Genomic DNA, 7,930 nt, shown 5'->3' with positions numbered 1-7,930 from the left:
TATATAGAGAAGAAAACTAGTAGCAAAACTCACTTTGATATGCAGATGTACTGCCTCCCTTCACTTGTTGCACAAAACACCTCAAGGGATATTGACTTTTTATTGAGCACTAGCTATTTTGGTGAAGCAACTTCACATTTGGGATGCTGGGACTGCAAAAGATGCTCTACAGAAGGGGGCAGCATTTTCTGCAACCAATATGCTGCTTTTACATTTCTTATGGACATTTACATAACACTTTGATTGCAAACGGACATTGAGTTGGAACGGCAGTTCTTGCACACAATGACTTGAGCGAGCCTATTTTATGATCAACATATTGTTAATTCTTGAATAAAAATCCAGCAACAATACAGAAACATGCAGGGGGAAAAAAGCAAAGAAAAACATAAACCAAAAAACAAAAACAAAAATGCTAAACAAAAAAACGCAAGACAAAAAGCAAATAAAACAAAACAAAAACAAAAACCAACTGTTGTTATTTTTTTTTTTTAAAGATTTATTCTTAACTTTATCTTGGAAACTCTTATATGTCACTGACCCTTCAATCACTGTGCCATATACAGTATGTAGTTTCTAATAGTATGAAATGATCTCACAAATGACTTCATCTGTTTTACCGTTTGCTACATTATCTGAACTGTTGTTGTCATTTATAAGTTGTGTATTGATCACTTGAGTGCATCTTTCTCTTAGTTATGTATTTTTGGGATTCACTGTCATGTGAAATTGCTGGGTTGTGTGTGGAATTGCACTGCTAATGCTGACTTATTTATATCAAATATTGTCCTGAAAACAAAGCAACCAGCAGAACAAACCGTAGGCTATGTGTGACCCTCTGAAAATTGATCTACGCTGCACATCAGCAGGTCGTGATGCAGTTAGTGCTGATAGTGGGTCACATGAATGCTCTATCTGGTTATTTGTGTTGACTAGCACAGTGTTGTGTTTGGCTTCCCATTCATCTCATAACTAAATAGATCATGTTGAGGAAGGATTATTGCAAGAAGTAAACTGTTTGGTAAAACATTGGCAAAATATGCAACTGGATATAATAAATACATATTGCTCAACTGATTGCACTTCCTAAGGCTGACATTGACTTTTTTTTATTATGACTTCTTTATATTTGTTCTGAGTCTGATAAGATGCATCTGTTTTTTCAGATTTGATGACCAAGGATGCATCACTGAGCTGGACTACCAGAATACACACACTGGGATCTACTGGTTGGAAATGACAAACTTCTGAATGGATGTTTTCACGTGTGGAGAGGATGCTGGTCTCTTCGTCCTGCTGACGTGGTCTCAGTAGTTTCGGGTGTGTCTCCGTTCCTTGTCATTTTCCATCTCCTATTCTTCCAGAAAGGCCCACCTCAACCCGAGAGAAGATGTGACCCAGGGAAAGGAATAATCTGGCTGCCTGTAGCCCCCTCCCTTTCTCCCACACGTTTGACTCATAGCTCCTTTCTCTCTGTCTTTCTCTCTCTCACTTGGTCTCTCTTGGAGATATTACCACTCTCACCAGGGATGGATGTACCGCCTGAAACCAGCAAGCATGTAAAGAAGTCCACAAGTCAAAAGCTGGAGGATCAGAAAAAGGTAAGACACGTGGTTCATTCCTACCACTTCCGCTGTCTTCCGCAGGGCTGAAAGTTCAAGACCATCAGCAGTGCAGAATGGTTTTCTTGCTGTACTCAAAGCTGCTGCTGTTGGGATTTGTATGTCCTGTTGGTAATTTATAAGCAGAGATTCAGGTAGTTCTGCAGGGGTGTAGGAATGATCTGTATCATTGTCATTATCATGAGTCATTATCATGAGTCATTATCAAGCCAATTATTATTAATTGTTATCATGTCATTAATATTCAGTAGGTCAAGAAATTCAACCTATTATGGACTAAACCTTATATGGACAGCCACATACATTTTTTTTTTTTAAATTTATAATGCTGAAATTATAAAATATTTCTATTATTATTATTATTATTATTATTATTATTATTTATTGTATTTTATTTTTAGTTTTTTTTTGTTTAGAAAAAGTTCCACAGGGAACATATAGATGGGGAGGGATTTTATATAACTATTAAATAAATATAAATCATATTACATTTTATTAATTTTATTTTTTATTAGTCCATATTTAGAGAGCTTTGGAATGTGTGTTTTTTTTTTTTGTTAGGAAAAAAGTTGACAACCATCATAAGCATGAGAAGAGGGGATGAAAGTTAGGTTAAAGATACTATAGACTCTAAAGATAGAATTTACTGGTGTTTGCACTGGTTAGAAGAACTGAAACACTTCATTCAGATTTGGAGAAGCACTGGGAAGTTGTTTAGCGCCTCAGGTCTGCTCTACATTCTACATCTAGGACACTGTCCTTCTGTCGCTCACACTGCAGGTGAGAGTGGAGCTCCTGCTCTAAAGTGTGATTAGTTTCTAACACTTTGCCTATGGACATGAGAGAAGTGTGTGCACTGTTTGATCTGGATGGAGTCCCGCTGACCTGATTCTGGGTAATGAGGTACCTATGATAAGCCATCTTCTTCCCGAGAGTCCCTAACCTGCAGAAGACACCCAGTAATCTATCAGGCCTGACACCTGCAGCATCATTAAGAGTTGATGAAGTTAGGAACCAGACTTTATTGGGGGTTTTATTTCTGTTTTAGGCCTAACATCTACCGGGAGGTCCCATATTAGCTCTTTAACGATACAAGTGGCAGAGTAGGGGCAAAGAAAGATGGATGTGTATGTGTGTTGCAGGTGCAAGCTTCTGCTTACGTTTTGGAAAACTGGATTTTTTTTATACAGTAATTAGAATCAGTTAGTTTCTTTAGTTTATTTCTTTAGTTTTATTCAACTTTTTAAAATGCATTTTCAAAGACACTAAATCAGTTGTGGAAGTTCTTGGAATTGTTTTTTTTTTTTTTTTGTGGAAGATGCGTAGCTCTGGTGGTTTTGAAGGATTCCATTAATTTATAGATATATTATGTTCAAATGCTGCTATAATGTGCCATTTCAGATTTGACATCATAAAGCAATGACTGCTAGGAATTCCGTGTAAATCTAACCAGCCATAACCACCAACAAGCAATAGATTTCTTAGATTACTTGGTTTTCTTCACTCTGAATAGCCCCACCCTCTGAAATCTCATTGGTCAAAAATCCACTTCTCATAAATGTATGTTAAACATCAAATATATTCTATGATTCTATGCTATGATTGTATCACATCACAAAGTGTCATGTGCAGTGTGGACAGACAAATCACTAGTTACTAGAAACATATTCTGTCTGGTTATGACAGTTATTAATAACTGTTCAGGGCTGGCCTGTCGCATAGGCTAAATAGGCAAATGCTAGGGGTGCCGTCCATCCATAGGGGCGCCCAAATGAGTTAAGTTTTTTTTAATAATATTATTTTAATTAGGGGTGCACTATATATCGAAATATAATCAATATTGCATTATAGCTTAATGCCATAGTCATATTGCGAAGGTTGCGATTTAATATAAAAATACTGAAGCAGTAATGTGTTCGAGTGCAGCCCATGACACGCAGCGCTTTACTCTGAAACATGCAGCGCATTTATTTATTTGCTGGCAAACCACCAAAATAAAAGCAAAATAAAAGCAGTTTAATATTTGAATTTGAGCAGAGATGCACCGATCGACCATCGGCCATAAATTGGAATATAATAATAATAATATATATTTTTTTATTTCAGAGTCTGTAAACCCAAAAGAAGAGAAAATGAAGAGTTCAGATGCAAAAGCCTTTAAGTGCCATCTGAAATTTTTTTCTAAAATGACCATTTTTATCAGGCTCCTATATTTATGTTCAGTTATTTCACTTTAATGGCATAGAACTTAAACATAGGAGCCTGATAAAAATGCTAAGTTTAGAAGAAAATTTCAGACAGCATTTAGAGGCTTTTGCATCTGAACTCTTCAAATACATTAGCAGGCAGAGCAAGCTCACTGTTCACATTGCGAAAAGTATGAATGTATCTGAGGGGAACTGACTGTCTTAAGAAAAAGTTTAGATGGCATTTTCCTTTCATCTTGCCTCAGTATAATGCATTGTGTTTACAGCGGTAATCAAGGAAACAATGCATCACTGCTGTTCCTTAAGCGCCAGCTGCTGACAGAGAGTGAATTTACATTTTCATTCAGCCCATCTGCTGTTTGGTATGTTTTGTGTAGCCTAATTTCATAAAGCTAAAGTCAGACCATTCTGTTTTTGCTTCAGGTTTTGAAATTATACAGTCTAATTTAGATCAAGATATAGGCTAATAAAGCAACTAACCATATTCTTCATGCACTCATATTTTCAATCTTTCTTGTCTCTTGCTTAAGTAAAATACATTAAAAATCAGTATTGGATTCTGCCATGAAAAGTTAAGATCAGTGCATCCCTAAATTTATGAATGTCTGAAATGAAGAAATTAAGATTTAAATGTTAGTATTGTAGCTGCCTTTGGACGATAAAGTTCTCTGATTTAAATAGCTAGCTGAGTTAATGTCAGATTATTTTTATTTTTTTTTGTGAAACTGTCTTATTTATTACACATGTAATTTGTTTTATGTCATAAAGCTATGCAGTTTCTGTGTGAATGATCGGTGGTGGAATTGGCTGCGATGCAAGTGGCACCATCTAAAATCTTGCCTAGGGCACCAAATTGGTCAGGGCCGGCCCTGTAACTGTTCATCAATATTAGAAATGTAGAAAAGTAATCAAATGTAATCATTTACATTACTTTAATAAAGTAATTAAAATAGTAACACTATTTATTACATTTTAAATAGGGCAACTTGTAATCTGTAACCTATTACATTTCCAAAGTAACTTTTCCAACACTGCTGTTCATAGATTCATACATCATGTAATTGAACAGATCAAAAGAAATAAATGAATAGTAATAATAATAATAATCTTAACTTAGTGACATTCATATTTTTCACTCTTTAATGAACTAGTATTTAACACCAGTTCACTAAAGAAAAGAAGTTGAGTCATGATCAATTTTGCTTTTTGTACAATCAGTTTTGGAAGAATGAATATACTTTTTTTTTATAAGACAGCATAATAGAAATCCATGGAAATTATGTACCACTCTGTCGTTTAACAGCGCGCCAATATGTTGATATTGTGACCTTTCCTTCTCTGTGTGTTTTTGTGGTGATTTAGACCCAGAGACCTTCTGGCTCTCACAAAACACTGACGTAAATGGAAGAAAAAAAAGAAACTGAAGAAGCAGCTTCTTTCCTTCCATGTTCTCATTGTAGTGAATAAAAGCTTTGTGTGGACAGACGGCTTTGATCATCAGTTGATTATGATTATCATCATAATCATGCACTCTTACGCTAATGGAAAGAAGCAGGTCAAAATACAATGTAAACATTGAGAGCTCGCTTGAATTAGACTAGTGAAGTATTGATGAAGAGGTGTCCTCCACAGCTTTCCACTCGGTTCATGTGAGTTTGAGATAGTGATGGCCAGAGGTGTTCGATCTGGAAACGGGGAAAACACTGCATTCTAATGGACAGGAAGAGCTGTTGAATATTCATGAGAGAGACTGACCATCAAGTGTGGCACTAGAGATTTACTGATGGTTTCAAGAGGTGTCCATGAGGAGAAAGGAGGTGAATACAGGCATTCTGTTCATACCAGAGATGTTTGGCTGCACAAGCTTGAGTTCTTGAAGCAGTATTGAGATGGCCAGCTCTGATATAGCTGGTTTCTCGCCCAGATGTGATTGTTGTCATCTGACAGTAATTATGTATTTCAAAAGTTCTTCAGAATATGGTTTTAGTGTTGGATTGCTGTTACATTTGGATTTGTAGGTATATTAGGCTACACAGTTATTCTCATTTGAATTCACATCAGATTCTCTGGTCAAATGCTTAGATTTGAGTTAATTTAGTTAAAAAATCTGTACTGTTGTTTTGTGGTTATCATGTGGGCAACATGTACATTTTATCCAAAAATTAAAATACTGTCACCATTTACTCTCAAGTTGTTCAGAACTATAAGGTCTTTTTTTTCTTTCATCGAACATGAGGAGAAATTTTGAAGAATGTTAGAGGTCGACCGATAGTGGATTTTGCCGATACCGATAGGTAGGTTGGACCACACTGGCCGATACCGATTAATTAACCGATAGTTTTAAAATTGATACTCCAATAGTTCCAGCAATCAACTATCGGTGCCGATTAATCGGCAAAACCGATACATCGGTCGACCTCTAGTTAATACCGCTCTTTTCCATACAGTGAATGTAAACTGAGTGAATAGGGAAAACGTATATTTTGCATAACACTACTTTTGTGTACCATGTAAAGACATACTGTAAGTAAAACATGACAGAACTTCCATTTTAAATTTGTGGGGAGTAGGTTGCAGACCTGCAAAATATTTAAATATATAAATGTATAATATCCAAGGATAAGTCATTTGGCCCAGTCAGTTATCTCTAGTATCAATGGGAAAAGCATGTGCAGCTATAATAATGCATGACATATGTCTCATTAATAATTTAGATGGCACATTTTAACGCTAACGTCAGCATCAAAGAGATCATTCTCACTGGCTTTCCTTGCATCTTTAAGATGAGAAACCATCTCCAGTGAGCTGAGATAACTGCTTCTGACTATGTCATCATTGGCAACATGATATGGCAATGATTTATTTATTTATTGATTTGTAAATATTTGAAACAAATAGTTAAGGAAAAACCAATAATGGCCAGATTTACTAATCAGGGCAAATTAGCTTGAGAGAGCAATCCCTTTAAACTTCTGTGGGTGATCTAATGAAGATATAAGAGAACACAGACACAGCCGGTGCATTTTCATAGCAACCAACACAATCTGCCAAGAGGAGAGCAAATTAAAAATAATGTGACTTACCAACTGATATTTTCAGATTACGTCTTCCTCTGGCATTCAAAATAAATTCTGTTCTCTGTGGTGCCTCCTCCTAGCGGCAACTCACAGCCAAGTCAAGCGCAAAATGGGTTAAGACATGCTTTCTTGGGCGATAAACTAATAATGCAAACACCAGTAAATTGACTACAGCAAAATGCAGTAAACCACTAGGGCTGTCAAAATGACTGAAAAACTAAACTGGAATTTTCTACTTAAATATTATCAAAATTCGTATTATATTCTAATTTAAAAGGCATAATTTCAGTTAGGGGGAAAAAGCTTTTGGCTTCTCTCTTGAGGCCACAAGAGGGCGCATCGCGCAAAATATTATGCACGCTTCAAAGCATAATAAAATAACACGACTATCTTTGAAAAAAAAGTGCATAATGTTTATAAACCATATATAATTAATAAAGTTGCTTAAACAATTATAAAAAAAAACAGCACCATGCGTGTATGTATAGTTTAATACAAAGGACCGAAAACCAATCACAAAAGTAGGCTACTTTCTTCATTTAAAAACATGAGATACAGTAGGATGGGGAAAAACCACCATAAAGTCTTGAGACGTTTTTTAAAAGTTGAACTTACATTAATTTTACATGGCTTTCTAAACATGCTGCTCTCTTGTGCCAGACGCGAGTGCAACGCTGATAGATGTCCTGCTAGAAAATGTGATAAATATGCGTTCTGTGCTGCCTGACGGCTGACGCAGACCTAAAATTCGAATGCAACGTTTTTGCATTCGAATGTGGATTTTTTTTTTTAATTCGACGAATATTCGAAATTCACATTTTTTTTGACAGCCCTATAAACCACCTTGCATGATTTATTTAAATACTCTCCTTTAAAATCTAAAATAACTGTGTTCACACCTTTTCATCACTAATCTTTCACTGCGTCTTAAAGGGGTCATATAATGCTACATGCAATTTTACAAGTTGTTTGAACTGAAATGTGTGTTGGCAGTGTGTGTACACAACCACCCTAAAATGATAAA

Source organism: Sinocyclocheilus anshuiensis, unplaced genomic scaffold (assembly GCF_001515605.1).
Source record: "Sinocyclocheilus anshuiensis isolate Anshui unplaced genomic scaffold, SAMN03320099.WGS_v1.1 scaffold200, whole genome shotgun sequence".
NCBI lineage: Eukaryota > Metazoa > Chordata > Actinopteri > Cypriniformes > Cyprinidae > Sinocyclocheilus > Sinocyclocheilus anshuiensis.
Note: the sequence above shows the minus strand (reverse complement) of the source record.